General features: G+C 42.0%; 1 protein-coding gene and 1 long non-coding RNA gene across 2 annotated transcripts in view; one reads left to right on the top strand and one right to left on the bottom strand.

Annotated features, from left to right (window-relative positions):
• LOC120495013 (ADP-ribosyl cyclase/cyclic ADP-ribose hydrolase 1) overlaps positions 1-23,988 on the top strand; it is a 274,489-nt gene that overhangs the window by 174,224 nt on the left and 76,277 nt on the right. The window lies entirely within an intron of this gene.
• LOC120476125 (uncharacterized) lies at positions 10,280-14,051 on the bottom strand. The gene is made up of 4 exons (XR_016149301.1): positions 13,864-14,051; positions 13,176-13,281; positions 12,819-12,981; positions 10,280-11,991 (listed from the first exon to the last, which is right to left on the bottom strand). It is a non-coding gene; the product is annotated as an uncharacterized LOC120476125 (long non-coding RNA).

Raw genomic sequence — 23,988 nt, forward strand, 5'->3', positions numbered from 1 at the left:
GATGTTCCTGAGGCGGGCTGCTCAGTGATAGTGTCATGGTTTTTCTCAGGAGGCGGTAGCAGGGCCCCTCCTTCCCCCGGTGGAGGGCCGGTGGAGAATCTTTTTGTTCTAGCTAGCTCCTTGAGCTGGTTGAAGAAAAGCTGACACTATCATTGAGCACACAGACTGGAATGAGCGCACACGACGTCCAGTGCGTCGCCCCGTTCATTCCTCTCTGTCTCTGAGGGTGCGGATGGGAGCATGTGTCGTCCCCCGACTACACCACTCCCCTCCCCCTCTATCGCCTGACCCCTGGCAGAACAGACCCCCGTGGAACGCTGGTCCTTCCCTGGTCTCTTCTGTTGGGGAACGGGGCTCGACTGTGCATCCGCACAGGGTAACTCCTGTGCGCATGCCGGTCTCCCTGTACCGCTGCCCCTCCGGGGGGACGTCTGTGGTTCGCATGACTCCGCTGGTTCAGTTCCTGGGGGCCCGGCTAGAGCTCCCGACCTGTCCCGCTGCGTCATCAGAACGATCAGATTCGGCTACGCGACTCAGTTCGCGAGGTCTCCTCCCCGCTTCAGGGGAGTTCGCTCCACGGTGGTTGGTGGCAATGCCCCGGTCATGAGAGCGGAGATTGCGACCCTGCTGGCGAAGGGTGCAATCGAGACGGTCCCTCCAGCCGAGGTGAGGTCCGGGTTTACAGCCCATACTTCACTGTCCCCAGAAGACCGGTGGGTTACGACCGATCCCGGATCTGCGCATTTTGAACCGTACTCTCCATCGACTGCCGTTCAAAATGCTCACAGCCAAACGCATTTTCGAATGCGTTCGGCCTCAGGATTGGTTTGCAGCGATCGACCTGAAGGACGCGTACTTTCATGTCTCCATATTGCCTCGACACAGACCGTTCTCGGTTTGCCTCGAGGCCAGGCATCAGTACACGGTTCTCCCTTTCGGGTTAGCTCTGTCACCTCGCGTCTTCACAAAGATCGTCGAGGCAGCCCTTGATCCCCTTCTCCCACACGGGGTTCGCATCCTGATTTATCTCGACGATTGGCTATACTGGCACACTCTCGAGAACAGCTTGCGAACACAGAGACCTGGTGCTCCGGCACCTAGCCCGTCTGGGCCTTCGGGTCAACCGGGAAAAGAGCAAACTTTGCCCCGTGCAGAGTCAAGTCAAGTCAAGTCACATTTATTTATATAGCGCTTTTCACAATACAGATTGTATCAAAGCAGCTTCACAGTGATAACATGAAAGTAGCACAACACAGATCAACAACATTGCTAAACACTAAATAACCCCAACTGAGCAAGCTCAAAGCAAGCCAAAAGCAAGGCGACAGTGGCAAGGAACCAAACTCCATCAGATTGGATGGAGAAAAAACCTTGGGAGAACCCAGGCTCAGTCGGGGGCCAGTTCTCCTCTGGCTTACATTCATATTGTTTAAATATAAATATTAAATATAAATATTGTTTATGAATCAAACGGCGCCATAACATATCGCAGGCGTTCAGTCGTCTAATCACAGGCGTTGAGTCGTCTCATCACAGGCGTTGGGGCATCCGAAATCCCCGTGAGAGGCTGGACACAAAACTGGACCTGACGAACGCCATTTTTCTCGGGACAAGCGTCCCGAGATAACAGCAGAAAGGCAGATGGGAAATAATTAGCATAGCTGATGTTCATAATGATTTCCGTTATAACTCACAAACTCTCCGTAACCCGAACTCTCCGCAACCCAACCATACGCGCCGACCCGTTTGTCTAAAAGGCTGTCGAGCCCCACTGGTGCGTTAAGCAGTTTCAGTGGCAAACGGTTCCGTATGGCATAACAGAGGACTAGAAGGTAAGCATTATGTGAATGCTTGACTAAAGAGATGCGTCTTTAATCTAGTTTTAAACTGTGTCAGCGAGTCAGAGCCTCGGGCCGTATCGGGAAGGCCATTCCAGAGTTTTGGAGCTAAATGCGAGAACGCCCTCCCTCCTTTACTGGACTTCGATATCCTAGGAATGACCAGAAGCCTTGAATTTAGTGATCTTAAGGAACGCGGTGGATTGTAGGGCGAAAGAAGGTCCGTTAAGTACATAGGTGCTAAACCATTTAGGGCTTTATAGGTCAGTAGTAGTATTTTGTAGTTGATGCGGAACTTAATAGGTAACCAGTGTAGAGATGATAAAATCGGTGTTATATGATCATATTTTCTTGACCTAGTAAGAACTCTAGCAGCTGCATTTTGCACTAACTGTAGCTTGTTTATTGAGGATGCAGGACAACCGGCTAATAAAGCATTACAGTAATCTAGTCTCGAGGTCATGAATGCGTGAACTAATTTTTCTGCATCAGAAATAGATAGCATGTTACGTAGCTTAGCAATGTTTCTAAGGTGGAAAAAGGCTGTTCTTGTAACATATGAAATATGATTTTCGAACGACAAGTTGCGGTCTAGTATAACACCCAGGTCTTTTACTGTTGTGGATAAAGTAACAGGACATCCGTCTATATTAAAGTTGTATTGTGAGAGGTTTTGTGAGTAGTTTTTTGGACCAATAAGTAATACCTCCGTTTTATCTGAATTTAATAGCAGGAAATTACGCGTCATCCAGCATTTTATATCTTTGAGACACTCTGTCATTTTAGATGAGTTAGTGTTTTCATCTGGTCGTGATGAAATATATAATTGAGTGTCGTCAGCGTAACAGTGGAAATTAATTCCATGTTTTCTTATAATATTACCAAGTGGCAGCATATATATTGAGAATAGCAGAGGGCCTAAAACCGATCCTTGCGGTACTCCATGGTCTACTGACGTTATCTTTGATTTTTTCCCATTTAAACAGACAAAATGAGAACGGTCCAATAAGTACGATCTAAACCAGCTTAATGCCTGTCCCTGGACACCGGTGAAGTTTTGTAGTCGATCCAAGAGTATTATATGATCTATAGTGTCGAACGCAGTGCTAAGATCAAGTAGGACTAGTATTGAGATACAGCCTTGGTCAGAAGCTAAAAGTAAATCATTTGTAATTTTAACTAGCGCAGTTTCTGTACTATGATGCGGTCTGAATCCTGACTGGAATTTTTCATAGATATCATTTTCTTGCAAAAAAGAGCACAATTGAGCGGACACTACTTTTTCAAGTATTTTGGACATAAATGGAAGATTTGAAATGGGTCTGTAATTTGCCAAGTTATTTGGATCTAATTGCGGTTTCTTAATGAGCGGTTTTATTACAGCCAGCTTGTATATTTTTGGGACATGACCTAAAGATAAAGACGAGTTAATAATATTGAGGAGAGGCTCTTCCACTACAGGTAATAGTTCTTTCAGTAGTTTAGTGGGTATTGGATCTAATAAACAAGTTGTTGGTTTAGATGCAATGATAAGTTTATTTAGCTCCTCCTGTCCTATCGTTGTAAAGCGGTTTAGTTGTTCTAGAGGGTCCATAATTGAAGCTGAATCATAAGACACCATAGCGGATTGTACATTTATAATTTTGTTTCGGATGCTTTCTATTTTCGCATTGAAGTAATTCATAAAATCATTACTACTAAACTGTAAAGGTATATTTTGCTCTGGTGATGTCTGTTTATTTGTTAGTCTAGCCACGGTGTTAAATAAAAACCTTGGATTATTTTGGTTATTTTCGATTAGTTTGCGGAGATGCTCAGCCCTGGCTGTTTTTAGTGTCTTTTTATAACGTGACATACTGTCTTTCCACGCGATTCTAAAGACCTCTAAATTAGTTTGTTTCCATTTACGCTCTAAGTTGCGAGTTTCTCTCTTGATAGCATGCGTAGCACTGTTGTACCATGGTGCTTTAATTTTCTCTCGAACCTTTTTTAATCTAATTGGCGCAACAATATCTAATGTACTAGTAAGAATGGTGCTTAAACTGCTAGTCATTTCCTCTAATTCATCTGTTTGTTTGGGTTCACTTTGCAGCTTAGATAGATCAGATAAGCTATTTGAAAATCCATCTATAGTGGTTGGAAGGATTGTTCTGCCTGGTCTATAACGTGGCGCAACATGACATATTTCAGCAGTACGTATTATGCAAGTCACCATGTAATGATCAGTGACATCATCGCTTTGCGGTATAATATCTATATCAGTTGGATCGGTTCCATATGATATAATTAAATCTAGTGTATGATTTAGACGATGAGTGGGACCACTGACGTTTTGTTTGACCCCAAAGGAGTTTAATAAATCTGTAAACGCAGCCCCTAACGCATCATTTGTATTATCTACGTGTATGTTAAAATCTCCAGCAATTATTGCTTTATCGACATTTACCAATAGATCCGAGAGAAAGTCTGCGAACTCTTTTAGGAATTCAGCATATGGCCCTGGAGGTCTATATACAGTAGCCAGGGCTAGAGATAATATAGATTTCCTTCTTACATCTAAGAGCGTAACATTTAGCACAAGTACTTCAAATGAATTAAACCTGTGACCTGTTTTCTGAGTAATATTAAAAATATCTTTATAGATTGTTGCAACACCGCCGCCACGACCGATCAGACGAGGCTCATGTTTATAACAGTATCCTGGCGGAGTAGATTCGTTTAGACCGAAATACTCATTTGGTTTAACCCAGGTTTCAGTAAGGCACAGAACATCGAAGTTATTGTCTGTGACCATTTCATTTACAATAACCGCCTTAGGTGTGAGCGATCTAATGTTTAGGAGACCTAGCTTTAGAAATTGTTTTTGTTGACTGATATTTAGATTTTCTGGTTTAATTACAATAAGATTTTTGCTAGATCCTACACTAGATTTATTGTTTGGCTTCACTAAACGAGGAATAGACACAGTTTCTATATAATGTTCCACACTATGCTTATTAGTTAAGTTTGGACCGCAAAGGCTGTAATTTAAACTTTGACTCATTAGTCATCTGGTGCGTAATGTCTTGGAAATGTTGTCCGACAGCACAGCCGCTCCGATTCGGCTGGGATGGAGACCATCTGTGCTGTACAGCCTCGGTCTTTCCCAAAACAGATGCCAGTTATTTACAAAGTGCAGCCTCTGTTCATTACACAATGACATTAACCATTCATTTAATGCAAAAAGTCTACTGAACCTTTCCTGTCCTTGTCTGTACGTGCAAGCGGTCCAGACACGATGATCGCTGCTTTAGGCGCTGTGCTGCGTACCGTCTCGATCAGGCTCCTGTAGTCCTTCTTCAGAACCTCCGTCTGCCGCAGCCTAATGTCGTTCGCTCCCGCGTGCAGCACAACAGCTCCGACGCGCTCGTCCCCGTTCAGGATCTCGGGAACCTGTGCAGCAACATCAAGAACACGAGCACCAGGAAAGCAGTGAGTGCGCACTTTACCTTTATCCGAATTAGCGCGGACATGGCGGACTATGGATGTGCCGATGATCACGGCGTCATCGCGTTCCGGCTCGCGAAGAGGGGAGAAGCGGTTCCGGGTGGAGATCTCGAAGACCGGGAGGGGCGGAGAGGCAGCTCTGGTCCTGGCTCGTGTCTTCCGCTGTGTGATCCATGGTCCATGTTGTTTCGGTGCCGGAGTAAATAAAGCCTGAGATGGTCGCATCTTCCTCGGCAGAGTAACGTACGGCGTAGATGAACTCGGAGTCAAAGAGTGATTTGATTTGTTAGCGTCGGCGCGTGATGCTTCAAGCGTTGAGCGCCGATCCAACAGCTCGGCTTGCTTCACCAGCAGACCGCGGATCTGTTTCTCGACGTATTCCAGCTCCTGCTTCACCGTGAAGAGCTCGAATGTGTCTTCACCTGCACTCAAAGGTAATGTTAGACACGCATCTGATATGTTCGCCATTATAACGGATGATCAGTAAATTAGTAGTGATACTACAACTATCACTACTAATTTAGGATTGAAATAACCAGGATTCAGTGAAACGGGTGTAAAATGAGACGATCAATAGGCGAGAGGGCACGCGTGGAATGCTAGCGGGCTAAAGGCTAGTAGCCAGGATTAGGGAGGTTGGATATAAGTAGCGATATCAAAGCAATCCAATTGTTTTTTATAAGGAATACTATCGAGGATAAGTTCACATAATATAAAAATAGAAAGTGCTTGTTTATAAATAAGTGGTAAAGAAGAAAATCAAGGATTTGTGAAGAAATTCTCCGGAGCTACAAACACAAACAACCGATCGCTCGCGCACGCGCCTTGTGGAGTGAATTTTCCCTTAATATAAAATGTTTTTCTTTTCATCAGAGGATCTCTTTTCTCGGCATGGAGATAGACTCGGTCGCCATGTCCGCGCAGCTCACGAGCGAGCGCGCGCACTCACTGCTGACTTGTCTTCGACAGTTCGAGGGCAAGAGTGCGGTTCCACTGAAACTGTTTCAGAGGCTCCTCCTCTGGGGCATATGGCATCCGCAGCCGCGGCAACGCTGCTCGGTTTGCTTCATATGAGACCGCTTCAGCTGTGGCTTCGCGATTGAGTCCCGAGGTGGGCATGGCATCGCGGCTCGCTCCGAGTTCCAATGACTCCAGCGTGCCGCCGAACCTTCTTCCCCTGGTCGAACCTCAGCTTTTTACGGACCGGTGTCCCTCTTCAGCGAGTTTCCAGGCATCTCGTTGTCTCCACGGATGCATCTACCACGGGTTGGGGTGCCATCTGCAATGGGCATGCAGCCGCGGGTTCCTGGACAGGACCCCAGCGCCTCATGCACATCAATTGCCTCGAGCTGCTGGCAGTACGCCTGGCTCTGCACCACTTTCGAGCGTTGCTCAGGGGTCAACATGTACTTGTCCGTTCAGACAACACCGCTGCAGTAGCGTACATCAACCACCAGGGTGGTCTACGCTCACGCCGGTTGTCGCAGCTCGCCCGCCACCTCCTGATATGGAGTCAGAAGCACCTGAGGTCCCTTCGTGCAGAGTACATTCCAGGAGACCGGAACCTGGCGGCCGACGAGCGGTCACGGGTCCGCCCTATCTCCGGCGAGTTCTTTTATATAATAATCACTGGTTGACAACAGCAGTTCTCCCATTTCTGTGTTTAGTAAAGCAAGTTCTTTGTTGCAGGAAAAAGCAAGTCATTTCTTCTTTGCAATATGCAGCAATGATCTAACTTTGATTATCTGAGTATAATCCAATTAAATAATTTTCCTTATCATAAAATCAGCTTTCAATCTTTCTCCTAAATTTGCATGCAGTGCTAAAATTAGTCTTGCATGGTGAATAAACTTTTCCTCACCCATTTTCAATAATTCCACTACTACAGTTCTGAGATTGCTGTAAATTATTTATGACTGTTGAAACTTGGTCACCCAATCCTGTTCACTTTTAGCACACTGCAAGTTATTTTTCTTAGCACAAACTTAATCTACAATAGAATACTTTTTCTCAATTTGTCTTAAGGGATAATGAGATACAAATTTTAGATGTCTTCAGATTTAAGATATAATATATTAAGCACATGCATTTATATTTATCTTTATCAATTAATATATATCATTGTAATTATTAATTAAATATTTGTTTTATAACTTTAACTTATTTCATACCAGGCGCGCGGGAAGCTGTTTCAGGCGAGGGGGGCTGAGGGCTGGGTTGAAAATATGACGTCATTATGACAAAAAAACATGAAATTTCTCTCTACAGTATACGTTACGTGTTGTAGCCAATAAAGTAAATATATTTAGTATCATATTTGTTTAAATATTATAGACTAATATTTTTTTTATTTAATCAATGTTGATTATGAAAGTAAGCATCCAGCATGAGAAAGATGCATCATGAGAGACATGATTTTAACCACTCACTTCATTGTGTTTTGTTTTGTAGAAAGACTCTTTTTAAAAGATTTTCGTTTAATATAAATATCTTAATTTTGATCAATGTGTTATCAACCAATTGCCTGTATTTAATAAATATGAAGTAATCTAGCAGAGTAATAAGGCGCTGGCACAATCACTTGCATTGCACGTGAACTTGGGGGCGCCGAAACTCAGCTTGTGCCTACGCTGTCCATTGATCACGCTTCATCAATAATCAATCACGTAAAATGAGAGGCCTGTAATGTTAGGATGTCATGTATAAATGAGGGAATGGAAGCGTTGCTCTCTTCTTAGTTCTTTATTAACAACAACTGCCACTTCTGGCACCATGAACTGCAATGTGTTGACCACATACCGTATATCTCCTATTAACTACGCTTGCCAGAAACGGGTATACGTTGCTGTATTGATTACCGTATATAGCCTAACAGATCCTCATGCTATCACTACATCTTCCCTTTTCAAATATTATTCTGTAATAACATAACATGTGAGAATGTCACAACAATAACACACCAATAAGATAAACAAACATCTTTCAGTGTCTTCTTTCTTATGATTTTAAACATCTTATTCAACAATTGTTTAGAACTTAGATCTTCTTTTGAATCACAAAAGACTATCTAGGGATTCCGGGTAGACTACCGGTCACCCACATAGAAGCCGAGGATTATTCTGCCTCACATGGCAATCTATGTACTAACTATGAAATCTTTCAAGTGTCCAGGCTGTTTAACAACTCTTCCTTTACGCGTAACAACCTTTTTAGGCTGTTCTGGAATTTCTTGTCCTGCGTTCTGATCTTGATCACTTGGACACTGTTCAGCTTGCGCCAATTGCTCATCCACACTTTTCTCTTCATTTGAATCACGTTGGCATGCAGACGGATTGAAAACTCGTAGATGCTTTCTGTTTCTTCTCAAGTCTCCATTCTCTGTGCGAATTATGTACGATCTTGGCGTCGTGTGTTTACCTACAACCGTAGCAGTCTTGTTCCAGCCTTTCTCATTATCCGTTTTGACTGTAACAGGATCTCCAGGTTTGAGTTCAGGCAACGGTCGAACACCATGACGTCTGTCATAATAAAGCTTGTAATTAGCTTTCGCCATCTTGTCAGTTTCTTTCACCCTTGAAAAATCAGGCCACTTAGGCTTCAGTTTCTTTTCCAGCACAGGAACCGGTGTTCTCAACTGACGCCCAAGCATCAATTGCGCAGGGCTGTATCCTGTGACTTGTATGGGAGTAACTCTGTAAGCTAGAAGAGCTAGAAAAGGATCTTCCTGCCTGAGAATGTGCTTTGCGGTTCTCACTGCTCTTTCAGCCTCACCATTTGACTGTGGAAAGTGCGGACTCGTGGTGATGTGGTGAAACTTGTAAGCTGTTGTGAAATCCTGAAACTGTTGACCAACGAATTGTGGACCATTGTCAGTAATTAGGGTATCAGGACAACCCCATCTGGCAAACATGTTGCTCAAGCGTAATACCACAGTCTTTCCTGACATATCTGGAAGATAGGCAATGTCAATGAATCTAGAAAAATAGTCAACCACTACAAGGTAGTGTTTTTTGTTAACTTCACAGATGTCAGCTGCAATTCTCACCCAAGGTGCGTCTGGTAATGTGGTGTTCATCAGAGGTTCTCTACTGCAAAAAATCGACATACAAAAATAAGAAAAAAAAAATTAAATTAAGAAAAAAAAACTAAAAACAAGCAAAATTATCTGCCAATGGGGTGAGAAAATTTTACTTGATAAGACTTCTTGAAACAAGACAAATAAACTTGTGATAAAAAAAGTTCTTAAAATCTTAAAACAAGAAAAAAATGAAGTAAATTTAGATATGTTAACTTGATTCAAGCAGTAAAAATATCTTGAAACCAATGCAAAAATAGTAAAATCTAGTATTTTTTTCTTGTTTTGTTTGTGGTTAGTTGGAAATACTCTTGGTGAAAATATCTTGATATAAGAATATATATACACATTTTAAGGGTTTCAGGCTTATTTTGAGAGAAAGGTTTGTTTTAAATTATCTTGATTTAAGAATATATACACATTTTAAGGGTTTCAGGCTTATTTTGAGAGAAAAGTTAGGTTTAAATTATCTTAATATAAGAATATATACACATTGTAATGGTTTCGAGCTTATTTTTAGGGACAGGTTTGGTTTAAAATATCTTGATATAAGAATATATATACACATTTTAAGGGTTTCAGACTTATTTTGAGAGAAAAGTTTGGTTTAAATGATCTTGATATAAGAATATATATACACATTTTAAGGGTTTCGGGCTTATTTTTAGGGAAAGGTTTGGTTTAAAATATCTTGATTTAAGAATATATATATACATTATAAGAGTGTCAGGCTTATTTTAAATGAAAGGTTTGGTTTAAAATAAGTATTTAAAGTATTAAAATAAGTAACTAAGAACTAACATGGATGTCTCAATCGTGACTATTTCTAAAAATAAGCTCTGAAACGGAGATACATTTAATAAATCCGGTACAACAAACATGCTCTTAATATTGCTTTATTAACTCCAAATGCAAAAGGAAAGCAAACGATTGTTACAAAAATTACAGCAATGCATCACATCACAGCAGTTGGTAAGCATATTAAAACAAAGCTGTAAAATTCAATTAGTAAACTTGAAAAAAGCATGCAAACCAATTGCCTTGAAAAAAACTGAGTAAAGTGAAATAGGAATGTGCATGTCTAGTAGTGTACACTTACATGAGAGCTCCAGTAACTTAAAACTAATTTCATTTAGTTTAGATGTACTCATTTATGCTAGTTGAGTTTACTTTACTTCAAATGCAATCCAGTTTACTTGTTAAAACCACGCAAACTGATTGCCTTAAAAATAGCAAGTAAGCTTTACTCTAATAAATTAAGTAATAATGTTAGTTAATAATAATGTTCATGTTAGTTCACAGTGCATTAACTAATGTTAACCAATACAATCATTGGTTTTAATGTTTTAGGAAATGTTTAACTAATTAACCTTATTGTAAGTGTTACCCAAAAACATTTAAGTACAACAACATATTTTTTAAAATATAAAATCTGAATAAAAATAAATATATTTGAGACCATACCCTGACTAACACATCCTCAACAAACAGTAATTCAATAAATAACAATTAATCACTTTAATCAATAACACTTCGGAGACCAAACTTGGTATATAAAATTGTAAAAAACAATGGAAAAGCAATGTCTCTGTCACACATGTACATTAGAACTGAATATGCCGACAGCATCTTAAAGGGATAGTTCACCCGAAAAACTTCTGTCAGTAATTACTCGCCCTCATGCCGTTCCAAACCCCTAAGACATTCGTTCATCTTCGGAACACAAATAAAGATATTTTTGATGAAATCTGAGAGCTTTCGGTCCCTCCATTGACTACAACGTCATTGCAAATTAATAAAAATAATCCAACTAATGGGTTGATGTAGTGTAAACAGCCCAGTGCTTCTGGGTTCTACGGACATTCTTCAGACATTCATTCTTCAGAACGCTCTCTCACTATTGGCCAACGCTAGTCATGTGTGATGCTGGCCAATAATAAGCCTACGCTCTGACGTAGAACCCAGAATCACTGGGCTGTTTACACTACATCAACAGTGTAGGAGAATGACATTGAAGAGAAGAGATCATAATATTACTCATAAAGATCATAAAGAGACTCGCTTCATAATATTAAGGCTGAACTACTGTAGTCACATGGACTATTTTTACAATGTTTTTACTACCTTTCTGGGCCTTGAAACTTGCAATGATGTTGTGGTCATGACATTTTGCCATGATAGTGAGGTGCTAAAGGCTATGCCTGGGTTTATCTGTGGTTATGATCTAATAGCATGATACTGGGTGACCAATGGTTCAGCCTAGGCATCTAGCACTTTAAAGCCCAAGAAATGTAAGAAAGACAAAGTAATTTTTCAGAGATTGCCGTTTTGTTGGGAGTTTGTTTTGTCCCAAACCAAGCATCAATTTCTGAATGAAGTTAAAAGTGTTTATTTCTTTTGCGAAATCCAAATTTAAAGCATAAGACTGACCAAAATAGATGCAAATTGCCTGAGGCAGGTTCTGCAGATTATCCATTACAATACCTCTCTCAACAATGATGGCAGTAGACAGAGAGTTAGAGAGAGAGAAGTTCTTCATCAATGACAGTCCCCAACAGATACTTGTGCCCAGGCTTCATCAATATCACATACCTGAATGAAACCAAACAACAAAAAAATATTACAACAGGGAAAAGTGAAAAGGCATGAATAATCATCAGTAAGCTGCCCTGCATACACTGCCTTTAATCCATGTATTAGTTTATATCATTTATCTTTTTTTTTTCTTTTTATTAAGACTCTTAATGGGATAGTTTACCCAAAAATGAAATTAAGCCCATGATTTACTCTTCCTTAAGCAGGGCTGGGCGATAAAACGATAATTATCATAATATTTTTTCTTGATAAAACGATATCAAGAGTTCAATTAATGTTTGTGCGCCAAAAGCAGAACAAAACCCATTTGAACCGCGCGCCACACGCACCATTTATCCACTCAGCTCAAAGTCCAAATGGCAGCGCAAGTTCACTAGAGCAGAGGCGTTTACTCTGATCGTCTCGCTCACGAGATCCAGTGAGAAGCGCTTGAATTCAGTGGAGAACACACGTCTCAGTTATTTAAACCAATTTAAAGGCAGATGAAACAACACTGACAAACAGGAGAAACACTGTGCGCAGAATACAGGCGGAATCTGAGGGATACTCCACTTTTTTTGGAAATATGCTTATTTTACAACTCCCCCAGAGTTACATTCGAAAACGGTGAAACTCAACTGTTTAACTCTGGGTGAGTTGTAAAATGAGCCTATTTCAAAAAAAAATTGGACTATCCCTTTAAGTGGAGAAGTGACTATTAAGATTACAGTTAAAGGGTTTCAACAAAACCACACAACACTTAAGTAAACAGCTAGATAGATCGTAAGCAAAACCATGATCAACTCAGAATAATAATAAAAAAATGAAGGCGGCAGTAAACTCACCTCTGTATTAATTTGCTGCATAAGCCCATCCAATTTCTCTCCAATGCTTCTTGAAGACTTGAAGATTGTGACAAAGCGTGGTGTGTAGAGATCCACAGCACCATTAAAGTTACTCTGCTGTCTGCAGATCTGTGGTGACTATCCTTTCAAACTCTGCAAACACCTACAGGCACACGCACACACACACACACACACACACACACACACACACACACACACACACACACACACAAGGCATGGGACAGTGTGGACATTGTTCAATGCATGGTCAGGCCTACAGGCCAATTCTAAAGCAAACCTAAACAGAATGTGGTTTCTCATTGTGGAAAACGGGATATGCATAAGTACTTAACTTACTTGTCTCTCTGTAAAAAGAGCTCCAATGCACTGCTCCATCTGCCCACAATCTCATGTCTTCACATTGAGAAGGTCTGCTCCATCTTTGATGCAATGAGAGGTTCCACTAAGATAACATAGGGATAACATCATATTGTTTTTCATATTGTTAAAAAATGGCTCATTTTATCAGCAATGATAAAGCAGTTGAGTTTGAGAAAATAAAATCACTTTTACATTGCATGCTTCACATTCTGAATTTACTTTATTTAAAAATCAAGTATAAAGTATAATTATAGAGTATAATGCCGTTGTGAAATCACAAATACTGTCAAAACTTATCACAAACGTCATCTGTGCATAAGCTGCACGTTAACGGTAACGTTATGTGCGCCATTTCACCAGATTTGTAACATTAACCTTAATAATTTACAAACCTATGCCAACAGAGGAGAATGCATCAGTGAAAGTGGTAAAATAGGAAACCATAATTCTTACATTTGGGACAAATAAATCGTTTTTTAGGCATTCAGGAGCTGTTAGAGTAACTTAGCTACCAGAAAAAAACAGGCCACACCAAGGCATATTCTTCAAGCTCCTAATATCACAATTAGTTGGTCCACATTAGTTGCAGACCAGTAAAATATATCGACATACAGTAAAAAAAAATCATTCACACAAAAGTCGCAAGCTTGATTTGATTACTCACCTTATTATTAACTTACTCCAAAAACGTAGCGAGGCTCCAGATAAAAATGTAGTCACTCTGTCAACGAACGTTAGTTTCCACATCTGCAAAATTGGCGCCTATTGAGAATGCTCTCACGTCACGAGTGCCGCTTCTTCTTCTTTTTTTTTTTTTTTCTTCTGCGCATTAGGCACGCTTTAATGCAGTGCTGCCTCTCACTGGTTTAGTAACGTCATTGCGTCCTTTATTGTTACTTGCTTGTAAAACCTAGTAAAAATGATGTATTTTTTATTTCTGAGTAAAGTTAACACATACATCAAGGTTACACATACATCACTGAGAAATTGAATAAAATAATAAAATAAAGTATAAATAATATATATAAAATAAAGAGAGCAATTATTTTAAATTATTGTAATTTAAGCAACTGCCGTCTATAAGAACCTGATGAAAACAACTGCTGTCAACAATTAGTGATCAAAAGACCTTTGCTAACTTTTTCACTACTTCACTAATTTTTCCCCAATTAACTTAAAAATGAAAATTTCCTGATAATTTACTCACCCAAAATGCCATCCAAGATGTGTGTCTTTTCAGTGGAAATTTTCAGTGGATGTTAATTAGATTTGATTGGTAGATTTGATTCAACATTTTGGTTGCCATTCAAGTCCATTGTGTGTAGAAAAATCCTAAAATGTTTTCCTCAAAAAAGTTCATTTCCATTCCACTGAAGAAAGAAAGACATGAACATCTTGGATGGCAGTGGGGTGAGTAAATTATCAGGAAATTTTCATTTTGGGGGGAAAAATCTTTTAAAATGAAGTTACTGCTAGGTTGATGTACAAGATATTGACAGTTGTCAGCACTGAAAAAAAATGTTATGGTCCAAACTAAATAATGTTTAATTCACTGAATTGGCTTTATCACTCTCTCTCTCTCCTCTCCACTATAGTGTGTGGTGAGCACACTGGTGCTGTGGCTGCCGTCGCATCATCCCAGTAGATGATGAACACTGGTGGTGGTTGAGGAGAGATCCCCTGACATGATTGCAAAGCACTTTGGGTGGACAGTAGTTCATATGAAAGCGCTAAAAGCCTCATGCATTCATTCAATGTAAAGTTGGAAACAATTTAAAAAATATATATATATTTGTGTCTGAATGTGCTAACGTTGTTTTCTAAAAATAAGAAACCTTGTGCTCTTAAAATAAGAACATATGTCTTGAAATTGGAATTGGACACATTGGAGTGTGTCAAAATATACCATTCACTTTAAAAAGATACTTAATTAAATGAAAGAAATCACCAAAATTGGCATTTTTTTCTAAGTAAGAAAATTTAAGTAAAATTTTCTCAAAACAAGCAAAATAATCTTTGGCTTTTAGTTCTAGGCTAGTTAATTTATCTTAGAAGAAAAAAAAAGAAGAATTCTTGCCTTATTTTAAGATTTTTTTAACTCGGCAAGATTTCATTTTTTGCAGTGATTTGAGCTGGCTTATTTATTTGACAGAAGGCACAGTTCTCTATAGATACCTGGATCTCCTTGCTAATCCCAGGCCACCAAACACTTTGTTTTGCACGCTCTCTACACTTGACGATCCCCATGTGACCATCGTGAAGTTTCCTCTTGACCTCAGCTCTCATGACACTTGGAATAACGATCCTGTCACTGTAAATCAGGAGGTCATCACACACAGACAACATATCCTTCACAGCGAAGTAAGGTTTGACGTGCTCTGAAACTTGTGAAGGGTACTTTGGCCATCCTTGTCTTACGTACTTTATCACCACCTGCAACTCAGGATCAGTCTTTGTGCTTTCAATTACCTCGTTCAGTCGTGTACATGACATTGGCCAGGCAGCTCTAGTGGACTCTTCCAAAGCCGTAATGTCATTGATAAGCTCCACTGAATCCAGCTGTGGTGTCGAAGACGGATGTCTAGAAAGAGCATCAGCTACAACCAGTGATTTCCCTGGGACATATTCAGCTTTAGCATTGAACCTCATCAGTCGAATCAAGAGTCGCTGGCATCTCAAAGGAACCATGTCAATTTCCTTGTTGTTGATGAGCGGAATCAACGGTTTATGATCTGTGTGAATTACGAAACTGTCCAGACCATACAAGTACTTGGAAAATCTTTCACAAGCCCACACCACACCGAGACATTCTTTTTCAATCTGTGCATATTTTGTTTCAGTGTTGGTCAAAGTACGCGAACAGTAGGCTACGGGTCTCAAGCATCCATCATGCTGCTGGAAGAGGACTCCTCCTAGCCCATAGCTGCTAGCGTCTGCACTTACGATGGTTGGTTTGTTGACGTCAAAGAAAGAAAGGATTGGTGCTTCAGTCATGAGCTCTTTGATTCTTGTGAGCGCCTGCTCCTGTGCGTGACTCCAAGTCCAAACTGTATCAGCTTTAAGGAGATCATTAAGTGGGCGGGTTATTTCAGCCAATCCAGGTAGGTATCGACCTAAATAATGAACCATTCCCAAAATCCTCTTTACTTCTGTCACGTTCTGTGGAGGTTGAATATTCAGTATGGCCTCAACCTTTTTCTCGTCTGGCCTGACTCCACGAGCATCAATGATATGACCCAGAAATTGTATCTGCGTTTGCCTCAACAGACATTTGTCATCATTGAGTTTCAATCCTGCATCAGAAAGTGTCCTCAAGACCCTCTTTAAACGACAATCATGAACCTCTGGCGTTTCCCCGTAAATGATTATGTCATCCATGTACGCTGCTGTACCTTCATGGTCTCTTGAGGTTATTCATCTCTCTTTGAAATATCTCCGGTGCACTGGAGATTCCGAAAGGAAGTCTGTGAAAGAAATACCTCCCAAATGGTGTTATAAATGTTGTGAATTTGGCACTCTCCCTCTCCAGAGGAATTTGCCAAAATCCACTCGCTGCATCTAATAGTGAAAACATTGATGCACCTGACAACTGGGGAAGTATATCATCAAGGGTTGGTAGGATATACCTTTCACGTTCAACTGCTTGATTTAAGCGATTTAGGCCTACACATATTCTCACCTGGCCATTCTTCCTAGGCACAGGCACCATCGGCGCACACCATTCGGTGGGTTCTGTAATTTCTTCAATCACGCCGCACTTCACCATCTTGTCTAGTTCAGCTTTCACTTTAGAAAGTAAGGGAACCGACACTCTCCTGGCTGTCGTAATGGCATATGGGACTGCATCTGTTTTCAGCTTGATTTTCACAGGAGTGGTTTTCAAAAGTCCAACCGACTCACCGGGTGAACTTACATCGTCAATCCGCTGAACTAACCCCAGAGCAGCAGAAACTTTTTCGACTCAGCAAATTATTAACAGACTGACCTGCAATGACAAAAACAGTAAAGCAGTACTTGTTTCCTTTGTGGTGTGTGCTTGTCTCAAATCTTCCTGTACTTCTCAATTTCCCTCCTGGACAATCCAGCGCTGCATTCACGAACATTAAGTTAGGCCTTGTGTTGAGAGCTTTGTAAGTTTGTTCCGATATTACACTAATATCTGCACCAGTGTCGATTTTAAACTTCACTTCTGTATCTTGAATCCTCAAGGTTATGGACCATGCGTCACTTGAGTCCTTTACTGTGATTGCTCCAAGGAAGAATGAATCTTCGTGCTCTTCCTGCACTACATTTACATCACTAACATGTAGAGTACGACACACAATAGCATAATGGCCTCTCTTGCCACACTTTCGACACTCTGCTCTTCTCGCAGGGCAATTGACGCTCTTTGGATGTTGTTTACCGCACCGCATGCATTTCCCCGCTATTGAGTCATTTGATCGTGCGTATCTTTATCCAGAACACCAATCACCAACCTGTCTCTTATATTTTCATTTTTAGCTTCTCCAAATGCACATGTTTCAGCTAGTTCATGTAAGTTACGAATGAATTCTTCCACACTTTCCCCTTGCTTTTGAACACGCTGATAAAATTTCGCCCGTTCATGTATCACGTTGACTTTAGGCACAAAGTAATTGTTCAACTTCTCCAGAACTATGTCGTACCTATTCTCGTCGCCATCCGCTGCATACACAAATGTACTGACTATGTGTTCTGCCTCCTTCCCGAGAGAATACAAAAGTGTACAAACTTGAACTTCCCCCGACTCTTTGTCCAGCTTCGTGGCTATTCGGAATCTGTGGAAACGCTGCTTACATTCAGGCCAGAGCTCGGGCTGACTGAAGTCAAAACTTTCGGGTGGAGAAAACTTTGCCATGTTGTCATGTTCACTTCTGACACCATGTAATGTTAGGATGTCATGTATAAATGAGGGAATGGAAGCGTTGCTCTCTTCTTAGTTCTTTATTAACAACAACTGCCACTTCTGGCACCATGAACTGCAATGTGTTGACCACATACCGTATATCTTCTATTAACTACGCTTGCCATAAACGGGTATACGTTGCTGTATTGATTACCGTATATAGCCTAACAGATCCTCATGCTATCACTACAAGGCCAAACACAAATATCACTGTGTGTCAAATGAAATGTTTTATTTACGATAATAGTGATTGTCGGACGAGATTGGATGCCTGACTTCCCTTGGCATCCGGTAGAAAACGCCACTGAGAACGGGTATGTGATAATATGTGAGAACAGTAACTAATGACAGTTACATTTTTATTTTTCAGAAATTATCTGAAAAATAAAAATGTAACTAATGTCGTATTTAATCACTATACATGCATATTATTTAGTGATGGGCTGCCCAGACGACGATGAATAGGCAACAGAATACTAAAATTAATAAAGCTAAAATGCTTGGCAGCAGTAGGCCTATAAGGCATTTAAAACCATTTCTTACCTCTATTTAAAGTGCACCAAACATGCATGGCCTTGCGTTCTGGTGTGTTTCTGATGAATCTCCGAACAAGAGAGATTCAAACAAGTGTCATGTTACAGAAGCAACTGAGGAGGAGGCGCGCGCCTTAATTAATAATTAATCATTAGTTTATATCTTATACACTGCCCATTATTTTTTTCATCCCATATCAAACACCGTATATTTTGTCTACTCTATTTTACATTTTTTTCTCAATATTTATTATAGTCCACCACCACAGCCCCTCACCAGGGGGGGCTGATGCTATGACGAGGGGGGCTGCAGCCCCCGCAGCACCCCCCTTCCCGCGCCTATGTTTCATACTACAATAATCTCCCAGGTTAATATCTTGAAACAATTGTTCTCCTTTACTATTTCCTTTACTTTTACTACACATCATTCAAACATTCCTTGTCCCCTATTTTTAACCACAGGCACAGTCAAGCAGACACACATGATCCCACAGACACATACACATACATAAATGCTAAATTCTACTCACAATTTTTCTCACTGTTTTTATAATCAATACATTATAACCCAGGTAGAACGTGACGTTCCCGTGACCATAGGTAACGTTTCCTACAAGTTCTCTAAAGGTGACGAACATTTCAAACCTTTACAGAACATTAGGGACGTTCCTGAAACGTCCTCTTTTGGTAATGAAAGTGCTGCAGTTCAACGTTCCTTAAATGACTTTAGGGGTCATTCCGTAATGGTAATTTTATGGTCACATCACAACGTTACAAAGAGGACATAATCAAAACTTTCTCATATGGGTCTAAGTCCTATTATAACGTTCCTTATAGGACTTTAGGGGGACGTTCCGTAATGGTAATCTTATGGTCACATAATAACGTTACGAAGAGGATGTAATCAAAACATTCTCATATGGGTCTAAGTTGGTCATACAATGACATTCTTTATGTGATTTTAGGGGAACGTTCCATATTGGTTATTTTATGGTCACTTAGCAACAATACAAAGGGGACATAATAAGGACGTTCCCATATGGTTGTCTGTTGACAATATGAGAACGTTTTGTGACTAACTTAAAGGATTAGTTCACTTTTGAAAAAACTTTTGCTGATAATTTACGCACCCCCATGTCATCCAAGATGTCCATGTCTTTCTTTCCTCAGTCTAAAAGAAATTAAGGTTTTTGATGAAAACATTTCAGGATTTTTCTCCATATAATGGACTTACATGGAAACCAGACGGTCCAAGGTCGAAAAGAGAGTTAATAACAGTTTCAGATGCAGCTTCAAATGTCTTTAAACGACACTAGACGATGAATAAGGGTCTTATCATGCGAAACGATCGGTTATTTCAAAACTTATTCCAAAATTGTAACTTTTCTAAGGACAAATGCTAGCCTTGTTCTATTCTGTGAGGCGCGTTTGTAACGTCACGTAATACGTAATTACGTTCAAAAGGTCACGGGCGACGTAGCCGGAAGTACAGAATCAAAATCGTCCGACATCGTTGTTTTACCTTTTAATTAATTTTTTTGTAAACGGCGTTTGAGTTAGTTTGCATGTTTAACCTATGCGTTCAACTTGTAAACACTGACTCTGTACTTACGGCTACGTCGCCCGTGACCTTTTGAACGTAATTACGTATTACGTGACGTTACAAACGCGCCTCACAGAATAGAGCAAGGCTAGCATTTGTCCTTAGAAAAGTTACAATTTTGGAATAAGTTTTGAAATAACCGATCGTTTCGCATGATAAGACCCTTATTCATCGTCTGGTGTCGTTTAAAGACATTTGAAGCTGCATCTGAAACTGTTATTAAGTCTCTTTTCGACCTTGGACCGTCTGGTTCCCATGTAAGTCCATTATATGGAGAAAAATCCTGGAATGTTTTCATCAAAAACGTCTCAGGTTACGTCTGTAACCATAGTTCCCTGAGAAGGGAACGAGACGATGCGTCACTGTTACGCTTTTGGGAACGCCTCCAGCGTGACTGCGTCTGAAGCATCTATGTCAACTAGTCCAATAGGAAACATGACCGTCATGGGCGGATGACGTCATGACCAGGAAATGATAAAAGAGCACCCGGTGCAAACCGGCATTAGCTTCAGAAATTGCCGAAGCAAGCCGATACAGGGATGCAGGAAGTATGGCAGGGTGACGCATCGTCTCGTTCCCTTCTCAGGGAACTATGGTTACAGACGTAACCTGAGACGTTCCCTATCGAGGGAACTCGCGATGCGTCACTGTTACGCTTTTGGGAACGAGAATACCCAAATCGCCAGACTTTCAAATGCCTGAGTGTCAGCCTGTTGTCACACCACCCTAAGCATTATTAAGCACATGTGAACCTGGGGCAGCCTCCAGGTCCAGGCTATAAAACCTGACAAATGTGAGAGGAGAGGACCAACCCGCCGCATCACAAACATCTTGAAGAGAGACTCCAGATAAGAGAGCTTTAGAAGCCGCCATACTCCTAGTAGAATGGGCCCTGACCGCCAAAGGGCAAGGCAGGCCAGAAGACTCATAAGCCAGAGAAATAGCCTCAACTATCCACTTGCTAACTGTCTGCTTTGAAGCAGGAAGACCCCTCTTGGGAGATCCAAAGCAGACAAATAACTGGTCAGATCTCCTAAAAGCAGAAGTCCGATGCACATAATTGTCCAGTGCTCTCACTGGGCATAAAAGGTTCAATCTTTCCTGGTCCGGAGAAGAAAACGGTGGAGGACAAAAAGCCTGTAGCACAATAGGCCTCGGAATCATGGTGGGCACCTTAGGCACATAGCCTTGTTTAGGGTATAAGAATGCCTTGACCATCCCTGGTGCAAATTCAAGGCATGCAGGGGAAACCGAAAGGGCCTGAAGGTCACCGACTCTCTTAAGGGATGAAATAGCTAACAGAAACACTGTTTTAAAAGTGAGAAATTTCTCTGAAACCGAATCCAGGGGCTCAAAGATAACCCCAGATAAGCCTTCAAGAACAGTAGCCAGATCCCAAGCCGGCACCCTAGTACGAGTTGCAGGCCTCAGCCTCAGTGTGCCACAGAGGAAACGTGTAATCAAGGGGTCTCGACCGAGGGAAGTACCCCCCACTAGGGCATGGAAAGCCGCAATGGCTGCCACGTAAACCTTGAGCGTGGAAGGACATAGACCTGACGAGAAACGCTGTTGTAGAAACTCGAGAACTGTGTTGACTGAACAATTAATCGGGTCCCACTGGCGTTGGCGACACCAGGAAGTAAACACTTTCCATTTAAGTGCGTAAAGTTTCCTCGTAGCCGGAGCTCTGGAGCTTAAAATGGTCTCAGCCACTTCCGCTGACAGACCACTACTCATGAGTTGGGCCCCCTCAGAGGCCACACCCATAGTTTCCAAATCTCTGGCTGGCGGTGAAATATCGTGCCCCCTGCCTGAGACAGAAGGTCTCTCCTGATGGGCAACTCCAGGGGAGGCCTGTCGAGAAGATGAATGAGGTCCGCAAACCAAATACGACTTGGCCAGCGTGGTGCTACTAGCAATAGACTTATCCCATCCTGGCGGATTCTCTCCAGAACTCCTGGGAGCAGAGCTACAGGGGGAAAGGCATACAGACGCAGCCTCGGCCATGCCTGAACCATAGCATCCAGCCCCAGGGGGGCTGGTTGAGTGAGGGAGAACCAAAGAGGACAGTGCGTCGTGTGCTGAGACGCAAACAGATCCACTTCCGCCTGGCCATACACCCTCCAGATCTGCTCCACCACCTCGGGGTGGAGCCTCCATTCCCCCGGCCTCAGCCTCTGCCTCGACAGTGTGTCTGCTCCTACATTCTGGGCCCCTGGAATGTATACTGCCCTCAGTGAGAGCAATTTCCCTAGGGACCACAGGAGGATCTGGTGCGCCAGTTTGCACAGTGGACGCGAACGCAGACCCCCCTGTCGATTTAAATAAGAGACCACTGATGTGTTGTCTGTCCGGACAAGCACATGATGGCCCCTCAGATCTGGGAGGAAATATCTCAAAGCCTTGAAGACAGCCATCATCTCCAGGCAATTTATGTGCCAGGAGAGATGATGACTCCTCCACAGACCCTGAGCTGAACGGCCTTCCATTACCGCTCCCCAGCCGGTGAGGGAAGCATCTGTCGAGATAGCCACTCGATGGCAAAGAGCTCCCAACACCGGACCCTGGGACAGGAACCAGTGTTTCCTCCATATAATCAAGGCTTGGAGACACCGCCGCGTGATCTTGATCATACGAAGTGGGTTCCCCCTCGGGGAGAACCCTCTGGTCCTGAGCCACCACTGCAGAGGTCTCATATACAACAGGCCAAAAGGTATCACGTTGGACGCTGCTGCCAAGAGACCTAACAGTCTCTCGAACTGTTTCACAGTGCGTGACTGGCCTAGCTTTAGCTCCTTTGTGGCGGAAAGGATAGCAGCTACACGAGCGGGCGACAGCGTGGCTCGCATCGTGACTGAATCCCATACCACACCAAGAAAAGTGGTTCTCTGTACTGTACCCCAATTTCTGCATATGTGCGAGAACGACACCTCGGTGCCGAACCGCTAACTGTTCTGACTCTGCTAGAATCAGCCAGTCGTCTATGTAGTTCAGAATGCGTATGCCCTGCAGCCTGAGCGGGGCCAGAGCTGCATCTACGCACTTCGTGAACGTGCGGGGTGATAAAGCCAGACCGAATGGAAGTACCCGATATTGGTATTCTTTGCCCCCGAAAGAAAACCTCAGGAACCTCCTGTGCTGAGGGAGGATGGAGATATGGAAGTACGCATCTTTCAAATCTATCGTGACGAACCAGTCCTCGGATCTGATTTGAGTCACAATCTGCTTGAGTGTCAGCATCTTGAACTTGAGTTTCTGAACTGAACGATTCAATAGACGAAGATCTAAAATGGGACGCAACCCTCCATCCTTTTTTGGAACAATGAAATAGCGGCTGTAAAAACCCGATTCCCTGTCGGGTGGATACACCTGCTCTATAGCTTCTTTCGCTAATAAAGCCTTCACTTCTTGCTCCATCACCAGAGCCTGCTCGGGGTGTACCAACGTGGGCAGCACCCCGTTGAAACGTGGAGGACGAGAACCGAACTGGATTCTGTATCCTCCCTCTATCATCTGCAGGACCCAACGAGAAATATTTGGCAGATTCCTCCATTCTGTCAGAAATTCTACTAGGGGAACCAGCCTCTCGAGGCTGGCCTCTGATGTATTTAAAACACCCAGCCCGGGGGCCTGGAACATAACGGCAGAAACCAACCGGACTGACTGTTTTTGAACCCCCCTCAGAAGGTTCCCGTCCGACGCAACGTCGAGTCGACGTTGCGCCAG

The sequence above is a fragment of the Pimephales promelas genome, chromosome 22 (assembly GCF_988280905.1).
Source record: "Pimephales promelas chromosome 22, fPimPro1.hap1.1, whole genome shotgun sequence".
NCBI lineage: Eukaryota > Metazoa > Chordata > Actinopteri > Cypriniformes > Leuciscidae > Pimephales > Pimephales promelas.